The following is a 12,095-nucleotide window of genomic DNA, read 5'->3' on the forward strand; positions in this document are numbered from 1 at the left end:
AACATTATAATTTGATATCTGTATACACTACAAAGTGATTACCATCAGAAGACTAGTTACCATTCAATACTGTGCTATTGATTACCTCCACTCATATCACCCACTCTCCGACCCCTTTCTTCTCTGATAATCATCAACCTGCTCTCTGTATCTGTGAGTTTTTGATACTCTTTTGTTTGTTTTAGATTCTACATACAAGTGAAATCATATATTGTCTTCCGCTATCTTATTTCACGTAGCATAATATTCTCAAGGTTCATCCATGTTGTCATAAATGGAAAGATTTTGTTCATTATGGCTGAGTAGCAGTCCATTGTATATATTATATTCTCTTTATCTATTCACCCATCAATGGATGCTTAGGTTGTTTCCATATCTTAGCTATTGTAAATAATGCTTCAATGACCATACGGGTGCATGTATCTTTTTGAATTAGTGTTTTCATATTCTTTGCTTAAATACCCAGAAATGGAATAACTAGATCATATGGTAAGTCTATTCTTAATTTTTTCAGGACTCTTCATACTGTTTTCCGTAGTGGATGCACCACTTTGCTTGCCCACCAATCGTGTATGTATACATTCTCTCCACATCCTCTCCAACACTTGTTATTTCTTGTTTTTTATTATTATTATTATTATTATTAGAATGATAATAGCCATTCTAACAGGTACAAAGTGATATTTCATTGTGGTTTTGATTTGCATTTCCCTAATAATTAGCAATGAGTATCTTTTCACTGCCTATCGGCCATGTCTACCTCTTCTTTGGAAAAAATATCTGTTCAGACTCTCTGCCCATTTAAAAGATTTTTTTAATTGTTCAGTTGTATAAGTTCTTTATATATTTTGGCTATTAACCTTTTATTAAATATATGATTTGTAAATATCTTTTCCCAGTCAGTAGATTGCCTTTTTATTCTGATGATAGTTTACTTCACTGTGCAGAAGCTTTTTAGTTTGAGAAAATCCCATTTGTTAATTTTTGTAACTGTTTCTCTTGCCTTTGGAGTCAGACTCACTACATATCACTAAGATTGATGTTTTTTCTAGAAATTTTATGGTCTAGGGTCATCCATTCAAGTGTTTAATCTATTTTGAGTTAATTTTTATGCACAATCTAGGACAGTGGTCTAGTTTCATTTTTTTGCGTGTAGCTGTCCAATTTTCCCAGCACCATTTATTAAAACAACTGTTGTGTATTCTTGCTTCTGTTATCATAAATTAATTGTCTCTATACATGTGGGTTTATTCCTGAGCCCTCAGTTCTTTTCCACTGATTTACGTGTCTATTATTTTAATACCATACTGTTTTGAGTACTTATACCTTTGTGGTATAGTTTGAAATCTGACAGTGTGATACCTTTGACTTTGTTCTTTTCAAGACTGCTTTGTCTTTTCAGGATCTTTAGTAGTTCCCTACACATTTCAGAATTCTTTCTTCTAGTTCTGTGAATAAGGTCATTGGAATTCTGGTAGGAATTATATTGAATTGTAGATTATTTTGGTATTTGATGATACAAATTTTTACAAATCATGAGCACAGGATATCTCTCCATTTATTCGTGTCTTCAGTTTCTTTCATCAGGGCCTAATAGTTTTCAGAGTACAGGTCTTAAACCTTCTTGGTTAAGTTTATTCCTCAGTATTTTATTCTTTTTGATGCAATAGTAAATGGCATTGTTTTCTTAATTTCTCCTGATAATTTGTTATTAGTGTATAGAAATTTCACATATTTTGCATATTGATTTTGTTTCTTTTAATTTTATTGAATATGTTTATTCTAACAAGTTTTTTTGGTGACTTTAAAGGTTTCTTTTTTTCCTTCAAATTTTTTTTTAAATAGTAGGAACTCAATAGCGACGATAGTGCAATATTGGTTTCAAGTAAGGTTTTTTTATACATAGTATGTCATCTGCAAATAGTGATATATTTACTTCTTCCTTTTCAACTTGGATGCTTTTTATTTCTTTTTCTTGCCTTAATGCTGTGGCTATGACTTCCAAGACTATGTTAAATAAAAGTGATGATAGTAGGTATTATTGTCTTGTCCCTAATTTTAGAAGAAAAACTTTCCATTTTCCACCATTGAGTGGGATGTTAGATGTGGGTTTGTCATATATGGCCTTTATTATGTTGAGGTTAGGTTCCCTCTGTACCCACCTTTTTGAGAATTTTTTATCATAAATTGGTTTTGACATTTGTTGTTTCTGCTTCTGTTGAGATGCTAGTATGATTTTTATCCTTTATTTTGTTTTTGTGGTGTATCATGTTGATTGACTTGTGGATATTAAACTGTCCTGCATCCTTGCAATAAATCCCATTTGATCATGGTATATGATTCTTTTCTGTATTGTATTATTAAATTCAATTTGCTAGTATATTTGATAATTTTTGCATCTGTGTTCATTAAAGATATTGGCCAATAATTTTCTTCTCTTTCTCTCTCTCCCTCTCTCTGTTTTTGTGATGTTCTTATCTAGTTTTGGTATCAGGATCAGGGTAATGCTGGTCAGATAAAATGAGTTTGGAATGATCCTTCCTCTTTAACTTTTTGAATATTTTAGAAGGATAGATATTAAGTCTTCTTTGAACATTTGGTAGAATTCACCAATGAAACTGTCTAGTTTTAGAATTTTGTTTGTTGGGAGTTTTTTAATTACTGATTCAATCTTTTTACTGGAAATTGATCTATTTGGATTTTCTTCAGGATTCAGCCTTGGAAGACTGTGTGTTTGTAGGAATTTATTCATTTCTTCTAGTTTGCCCAAAGTGTTGTTATATAATTATTTGTAGTAGTTTCTTATGATTCTTTGTATTTCTGTGGTATCATTTGTAACTTCTCTTTCATTTCTATTTTTTATTTATTTGAGCCCTCTCTCTCTCTCTTTAAAGATTTTACTTATTTGAGATAGAGCAATAGATAAAGAGAGTGAGCATGAGTGGGAGGTGGGGCACAGGAGCAAGGAGAAGCAGGCTCCTCAGTGAGCAGGGAGCCCAATGTGGGACTCAATCCCAGGACACTGGGATCATGACCTGAACTGAAGGCAGATACTTAGATGACTCAGCCGCCCAGTCACTCAAGCCCTTTCTCTTTTTCTCGTTTAGTCTAACTCTAAGGGCTTGTCAATTTTGTTTATCTGTTCAAAGAACCAACTCTTAGTTTCATTGATCTTTTCTGTAGTTTGCTTAGTCTTTATTTCATTTTTTTCCTTTCTGATTTTTGTTATTTCCTTCCTTCAGCTAACTTTGGGCTTTATTTTTTCTTCCTTTTTTAGTTCCTTTGTGTTATAAGTTAGATTGTGATTTTTCTTCTTTCTTGTGGTATACCTATATTGCTCTTTACTTCCTTCTTCGACCTGCTTTTGATCTATTCCGTAGATTTCAGTATGTTGTATTCCTGTATTCATTTGTTGCTAGCTTTTTCCCCCATGATTTCTTCAGTGATCCATTGGTTGTTCAGTATCGTGCTGTTTAATTTCCACACTTTTGTATGTTCTCCATTTTTTTTCCTTGTAATTGACTTCTAATTTCATACCATATGGTCAGAAAAGATGCTTAATGTGATTCTGATCTTCTTGAATTTAAGCGAGACTTGTTTTGTGGCCTAATAGGTGATCTGTTTTGGAAGATGTTCCATGTGTATTTAAGAAGACTCGGAATTCTTCCGCTTTTGGATGGATGTTCTATATATATCTAATAAGTCCATCTGGTTTAATGAATTGTGTAAAGCTAATATTACCTTGTTTTCTGTATGGATGATTATCCAGTGTTGTAAGTAGGGTGATGAAGTCCTCTACTATTATTGTATTTCTATCAGTTTCTCCCTTTATGTCCATTAATATTTGCTTTATACATTTTGGTGCATCTATATTGGGTGCATAGATATTTGTAAATATTATATCTTCTTGTTGGATTGACCCCTTTATCATTATGTCTTTTATTATAGCCTTTTTATTAAGTCATTTGCTAATATTAGTATAGCTATGCCAGCTTTCTTTGCATTTTCATTTGCATGGAATATTTTTCTCCATTTCTTACAGTTTTTGTCCTTATGTCTGCAGTGAATCCTTTGTATATAACCTAAAGATGGATTTTTTTTTTAGCCACCCTGTGTCTTTTAATTAGATAATTTAGCACAGTTATATTTAAAGTAATTATTGATAGGTATGTACTCATTGACATTTTGTTATTTTCTGGCTGTTTCTGAAGGTTTTCTCTGTTAATTTCTTCTTCACATTATGGTGTGATAGCTTTCTTCAGCATTATATTTACATATCTTTCTAATTTTCTTTTGCACTTACTATAAGTTTTTGCTTAATGTTTACTGTAAGATTCATATATAACTTCCTATGTATATAATGGTTAGTTTTAAGTTGATAGGAACTTAAATTTGAACAAAAATTACATTTTAACACTCTCTTCCTCACTTATATATATATATGTATATATATTTTAAGATTTTATTTGTTTATTCGAGAGAGAGAGAGAGAGAGAGAGGCAGAGACACAGGCAGAGGGAGAAGCAGGCTCCACACAGGGAGCCTGATGTGGGACTCAATCCCGGGACTCCAGGATTATGCTTTCGGCCAAACGCAGGTGTTAATCCGCTGAGCCACCCAGGGATCCCCTCACTTTTATATTTTTGATGTCACATTTTGCATCTTTTTATTTTATGCAACTCTTAACTAACCATTTTAGTTTTAGTTAACTTTACAACTTTTATTGTTCAGCCTTCATAACTCCTTTATAAGTAATTGATCCAGTGTCTTTGCTATATATTTACCTTTTCCAGTAAAATTTTTATGTTCATATATTTTCTTGATATTAATTAGTACCATTTATTTTCAATTTAAATAAGTCCCTTTAACTCTCTTATAAGGCCAGTTTAGTGGTGATTAACTCCTGTAGTTTTTTGCATATCTGGAAAACTTTATTTCTCCTTCAATTCTGAGTGATAACTTTGCAGGGTAGAAAATTCTTGGATTTTTTCTTTTTATTTTATGAGACAATGGATATTAGCTGAACCTCTTGTGGTAATCATTTTTGCAAAATATATAAATCAAACCACTATGTTGTATTTCTTAAACTTTTAAAGTGATATATTCCTCAATAAAACTGGGGGCAGAAGAAAGCAAATAATTGTCATAAATTGTGAAGCAAAAGACTAGACATCCATAATCTTAGCATGATTAAGTTAATTATGTCGATCTTGTACATCTTTTTTTTTACTCTTTCTTTTATATCTCAGTTACAAGTGAATTTATTTTTTAATTGGCATTCAAGGTTTTATCCATGTAATCTGTGTACATCTGTGTATCATGCTGGCATGGAATCAGAATCAAACAATATTCAATGTTACAGAAAAACAGAGCTACAGAACAATATTTAATCCAGTGGCTCTCAAATACAATTTGTAGATAAACACCAACCATGATTAAGTGGCTTGTGATAAAAACAAAAATTTCAAAGGGAATGTTCTTTTGATCGTCATCTCTCTTACTTGGAAAAATAATAGTTGGCATCCTAGCACTCTTCCTAGTTTTGTCTTGTCCTGTCTTTTCTTTTTCTTCTTTCTTTCTTTGTGCTTTTCCTCCTTCTCCTGTTTTTCCACCTCCTCCTCCTCCTAGAGATGTATAAGTTGTTGAATTCAATATGCTGGCATGCTCCAAAGTCAATCCCCTTTTCTTACAGAAGAAAAAAGTGGGCCATTGAAATATTAAACTTGTCAGAGTACCCAACTGTTGCTTTTGTTTGCATGCCTACCATATGTGAGGCACTGGGCTAGGTAGTTTTTATACATTGTTCATTTATGTTTTACAATATCTATATAAGATAATTATTCTTATATCCATTACATTTGAGAAAACTGAAGTTAAGAAAAGTTCAAATGGCTTACCCAAAAAAGCATGGAATATAAGTGGCCCAACTCAGAGTTCAAGCTTAGAACTGTAGAAGCATGATTTCTTCCCCTCCAGTGCCTCAAAGAGGCTGTGTTATGTCCTCATTCACTCATCTTCCCATTTTCCTCAGTTTTTTCATGTTATCTACATTTCCTTATACACAATTTTAGGTTTAGACAACAATTAAATTAGTAATATTGCACTATTTTCATTTAACATTTCACAATCCTCAACAGAACAATTAGTACAGAAAATAAAATTATACATAGTATATAGCCCTTTTGTTTCCCTGGAAAATTTTGATGTTAAAAAATACTGTTAAAATAACATTTTCAGAGCAAGCAGTTCATAAATTTAAGGTGATCAGCTATTCAAGCTTCATAAGTCACAGAAATTTCTAATAAAAATATTAAGACATTCTCCTGAAAATTGTTATATTATTAATTTGTTATATTATGCTTTAAGGCACAATAAAGTAAAACTTCATTAATTCTCCCTCAGAGAGAGAAGTTCAAAATAATGTGGGATTTAAGGCAATCACTATTTTTTAAATTATTATTCATAAGAGACACACAGAGAGAGGCAGAGACATAGGCAGAGTGAGAAGCAGACTCCTCAAGGAGACCCCGATACAGGACTTGATATCTGGACCTGGGATCATGCCCTGTGCCAAAGGCAGATGCTCAACCACTGAGCCACCCAGATGTCCCCACTTAGCATTTCCTAAGTGCTTATTTGTGTTCCTTAAATGAATCAGGACAATACCTTAATGTTTATTGAATGTTTACAATGATAAAAATGGTCAACCAGAGGCTGTGAAGTACAAAGATCATATGATAAAGTTTGTTCTTTGAAGAGGCTTATATTTTAATAATAAGGAAAAAGATATACATGGTACTTTGTCAAGTAGAGTTAAGAGATTCCAGTGGCCTTCTCTTTTGGGACTCATTATTTACTATTTTGACTTGTAATTATTTGTGTACCATGGTTTATCTCCCCTACCACACTGTAACTTCTTGTTTGAAGTGATTTTACCTTATCCTTATTTATAATTCTCAGTAGCATCTGAGGCAATATATCACACAATGAGTAGCCCATAAATAGCTTTGGGATAAATAATGGATAAAACACTAAGAATACTAAGATATCTGTATATCTTGTGGTTTTTCTTGTTTCTTCAGATAGACCTGTATTACTCTGAACTTCTTCTATATCTCTTCTGCCCAGATGTATAGAACTGGTAGCAGGTGCTATGGAATCCATAGGGATTCGGTTGCTCAGGAGAGTTTCCACAGAATAGAGATTAGTTAAATGAAAATGTGAAAAAAGAACTGCAGAGAAATTGGGGGGGGGGGGGCACATTCCAAGCAGGTGGAAAAGCAGGTAAGATGTTTATAAGTTACATTTTTTATTACATTAAGCAGAAAAGTTATATTGCATACTTAGTGGGCACTGCAGACTTCTAGGATGGTATGATTTTTGTAGAAAAATACTGGTGAAGATTGAAACTAGAATATAGGTCTTACCTATCAGCCAAATAGGAAGCCTATAATGTCAGTTTATATATTATCATTAATAAATATCAAAGTAATTCCTACCTTATGACAGAAGCTGTGTCATTGATTATTTGGAAGAAAATACATTGTTTTTCATAAATAAATGTATTTTTTTTCTCTTCTTTTGCTCTTTTCCTCCCAGAGAGTATAAATCTATGATTTAGAGCCTGGGCTCTGTAGCTAATCTGCCTTGCTGCAAATCCTCTTTCAGGCCCTTGCTGTAGGAACTTGGTTAAGTTACTGTATAGCCAGAATATAAGGTCTACTCATGTCACAGAGGCACAAAATAACAGGGACTAATTACAGTATATTAGTTTCCTTTTTCATAAAAGTCCAGCTGGTATAGTGGCTGTTTTAGTTATATTCTTGTATGACAAACTGCCACAAAACTTTAGGGGCTTAAAAAAAGCTCTTGACTCAAGGGTCTGGAATTTGAGCAAGGCTCAGTGAAGAAGGCTCATCTCTGCTGCATATCATATCAGCTGAGCTGACTCAAGTGGTTCTTGAGTATTCAAGATGTGCTAAATGATATGTCTCATGCCTTTGTGCTGGCTGCAGCTGCAGCCACTTGATTCTCCTGCATGTGACCTCACTCTCTTCCTGTGGTCTCTCATTTGGTAGTCCAGCCCAAGCTTCTTGATGTGGGGACCAGCTTCCACGAAGGTGCCAACAGAGGCTGCAAGGCCTCTTAAGGTCGAGCCCAAAAGTCACAATGTCATTTCTGTTACATTCTATTGGCTAACATAGGTTACAGCCCAGATATAAAGGGAGGAAAAATACCTTTGGATGAGAGAGATGGAAAAGTCAGTGCAAAAGGACTTGTAGAATGGGAGGAATTCTTGGAGCCATTTTTGGAAATAATCTATCAAAATGAACCTGCTCTGTGAGGTCTTGAGGAGCCCAGACTACCTTTTCATCTTGCTCTGCCATTTCTAGTGTAACCCTCCTTTATGTGGTCCAAGATGACTCATCACCATATTCTCTTTCCAGCCAAAAGGCAAGGAAAAGCACTGTGAGGTAGATATCGTCTTCCTTGTCATGAATACAGCCAGGATTTAGGTCTTTGTCACAAGGCCTACCTAATCAGAGGCCTGAAAGTGAAGTCTTGTTCTGGATGGCCAGAAGACACTGGACAATTGAGGATTCTATTTCCATGAGAGGAAAAGGGAAGGTGGATGTTGAGGGACAGTTTATAATCTCTGTGACTGTTACGCAGCTGCTTTGTGTGTGAAATGGGGGTGAGAGCTGCACCTGCTTCATAGGGCTGTTGTGAAGGTTAATGCACAGTATGTGTGAGAATGTAGCACAGTGTCTTAGGATAAACGTTAGCCATCACTGTTCTTTTGGTTTAAAGTCACAGAATTCCTACCACCTTCCAGGCTCTAGGTTCTGGACTCTAGATGTAGGGGGGTGCATCAGATATTTTTTCACACCTGGAAGACTAAAACTCTCCTGAGGAAGACATACTTAAAAACAAATAATTGCAGCAAGAGGTGAGTAGTAGGATAGAAATGTGTCTAAAGACCTTTGGAGATGGATAACAGTAAAGCCCAAGATTTCAGAAAGGAGCTAACACTTAAGGTTGACCGTGAAAATTGAGTCAGGAATGACTTACTTCAGAGGCACTGAAGACTGTGGCATATTTAGGAAATGGTCAAGAGACTGATTATCCCCAACTCGTAGAAGCTGGATATATTGTGAGAAATGACCTTGAAGAGGGAACATAGGCTCAAATTGTGAAGGGCCTTGTGTTTGATATCCATCAGTTTGGGAATAATGTAACCTCTCCTAATTCTCAATTACTTCTGAATATTGGGATAATAAGAGCATAGAATCATCATGCAGATTAAGTGACAATATAAAGTGCTTAACACCAGTGCCAGACACATACTAAGCCCCCAAATAAGCATTAGCACTGGCTAAACTATAATAATAATAATAATAATAATAATAATAATAATAATGATAAAAGAGAAAACAAATTTGAGATATTTAGAAGATAAACTTAGTTAATGTTTAAAAGAGTGATAGATGGTGACATTACTTTGGGATTTCCAGTCATTAATAGATATGAAATTCAAAGTAGACTGGAAAACAAGTGCAGTATTACAAATATGGAGTTGGAGACACTTTCAAAATATCCAGTGAGCAATAGGTATAAGGACTATGTTGAAAATCTTTGTCTGGGCTTTGGACAAAAGGTCAGAGTTAGAAATAAAGAGCTGCCAGGTAGTGGCATCTCCCTCTTAGAAGTGGAATGAGTTTGGCCATCTGGGGGGATAAATAGAAAATAGGTCCAAGAAAAATGAGAAAGGAATGATTGCTTTCTCCACCTAGCCTTCAAAAGTTCATTCTAGCTATCGTGACTTGAGGGCATGTGTCCGTGCTGATAGCATGAGAGAAACTAGTGGCATTAATTCTATTGGAGATACATGGTCCTGCCCCCTGCCACATAAACCCAGGGCGTATCTCCATAATATAGTTAGAATAAGGACATATCCTTTCCCTCTGACTGGACAGTGGGCAGGTGACTCCTGGAGCTTCAGGGTTCTAGCGAAGGTTGAGAAAGCCACGGGGTCCCTTGGCTGTCGCAATGATCTCTTTAGGAGCTTTTTTGATGCCCCTTCGAAACATTCTCCTCAATGCAGCCCTACTGATTAGCTTAAAAAACAAAAATCTGATTATGACTTAAAATCATTTAAAGACGTCCCACTGACCTGGGCCTGCGGAAGAAAGCCCCTGCCCTACTCACTGACATTTACTCAACTTCCTTTCCCACAGCCAGCAGATGGACTTCTCTAGCGACTAGTTGTGCCCTCCTCCTTTTGCCCCACGCTTCCTTTGTCTAGGGTGCTCTCTACACAATGACCCTCTCCCCGTAGCCCTTACAGCTCGTCTTTCTGAGTGCAGCGGGGGGCTCTCCTCCTCCAGAAAGCTTTCCCTGACTACCCAGACTCAGTCAGGTCCTCTTGGTAGATGCACGCACAGAGTCTTCGCGGTATTCAGCCGAATTATGACTGAAGTTCTGCTTGTGCAGATAATAGTTGGGTAACTCTTCTCTTCACACCACTGAAGGTTTAGCTCTTCAACAGCAGAGAAAAGTCTGTCTTATCTACTAATGAGGCTTGAATCACTCCTGCCTCCACCTCTAACAAGAGACAGACTGAGGAGTAGACAGAGGAGTCAGAGGGTCCAAATACCAGCTCTTCTAATGCTAAATCTTGTTTGGAGATTTCAGCCAGACCCGCGGCCCAAATTAGGCTTCCTGCTCATTCTCTCAGAATTGAACCTATTTACCCAAACGTTAGAAGAAAAAAGGATAACCGTAGGCCTCTCTGCTCTAGCTCTGCTAGCTACGAGAGAGTTCCTTGTTTAGGATCGGTGCTTACAAGCCATTGCTTGTTGCCTTTTGATTTTTTTCTCTTTTAACCAATGTCTTCTTACTTCAGATAAGGCTTTCTAACCTCCCTAATCAAGTGCACAGTAATTACTTATGGTTTCTCCTTTATGCTGCTTTCCCTGAACATAACACACGGCATAACAAACAGTCCTTTAAGGTTTCTTAAAGGTTTTACTACAAACAGCAAAGAGGAAAATTATAGGAGGTAGAAAACTTTCTCTCTTAACCCCCCCCCCCCCCCCCGCTTTCTGGAGGTAAAGCTTTTTAAGCTTTAGGGTTTTTTTTCTTACTTTATAATGAAGAGCAAAAAGCACTAAAATATACTAACCGCAGGATTTGTTTACCAAATGCAGGATATCCTGGACCTGGGAGGAAGACTAGATTCAGGCCACCCAAGGTCACATAGGTCCTTACAGCTACTTCAGAGCTGAGAGCTCCCCCTGGACCACTGCAGTTTTGTGAAAGGAACCAGGGAGTGTGGCCAGGGGCCAGGAAGGGCTGTAGCAACTACCCTGTCTGTGGTCCTTCTTCTCTTTCACTTCTGCTGGTTTACCTATGAGAATGCCACGCTGACCTAGATTTAGGGTTCATAAGTGGGGAGAATCCTGAGAAAGAATGCTAATCCTGGGCAGCAATCTATTGATAGATGCAAGAGGAAGAAGGAGAAAAGAATAATCTCCAGACTGTTTGGGGCTCAGGATCCTCAGGCTATTTCTGAGTATATGTGTATCAGGGCATTTTGTTTATCTGAGATACTTCCTATTATAATAGGAATTATTCAGTAACATTTAAAGTTATTTAGTATGTTTTCATATGAAAAAATACATACTTACTGCTGAAATATTTGAAAAATGCAGAAAAGTATAATAAGGAAATATTAATCACACATAATCATATCCCCTATCTCTTCTCCCAAATGTGCTTTTTGATTTTACATCTAACATGATTAAAATAGATTGTGGGCAACTTAACCTTATCAGAAAAATTACTCAGAGAAACAGTTTTCCCAGTCTTCTGTAACAGAAGTATTTATTGTCACAGGTAGTTAATTTTTATATGAATTTAACTTCAAAAGTTAAATGCTATATAAACATAGATAAGAACACATAAATATGTTAAACTCCAGATATCCTCTAAGATAAGAGGTTCCTCCCTAGTTCTGTTTATTCATTCATTCAGTTATTCAACCAATCTCTTGTTTATTTATCCTATAAAAAATATTGTCCACATGGGCTTTG

At 35.7% G+C, this 12,095-nt stretch overlaps 1 protein-coding gene across 10 annotated transcripts in view; it reads left to right on the plus strand.

Moving 5' to 3' along the window:
- FOXP2 (forkhead box P2) overlaps positions 1 to 12,095 on the plus strand; it is a 560,309-nt gene that overhangs the window by 259,764 nt on the left and 288,450 nt on the right. Inside the window, exon 3 of one of the 10 annotated variants that reach the window (XM_055314793.1) lies at positions 515 to 570. The exons of the other annotated variants lie outside the window; for them this stretch is intronic. The gene's annotated coding sequence lies outside the window, so the exon portion shown is untranslated. The remainder of the gene's footprint in view (positions 1 to 514; positions 571 to 12,095) is intronic. 10 annotated transcript variants of the gene reach the window in all.

The sequence above is a fragment of the Nyctereutes procyonoides genome, unplaced genomic scaffold (genome assembly GCF_905146905.1).
Source record: "Nyctereutes procyonoides isolate TBG_1078 unplaced genomic scaffold, NYPRO_anot_genome, whole genome shotgun sequence".
Classification (NCBI taxonomy): domain Eukaryota; kingdom Metazoa; phylum Chordata; class Mammalia; order Carnivora; family Canidae; genus Nyctereutes; species Nyctereutes procyonoides.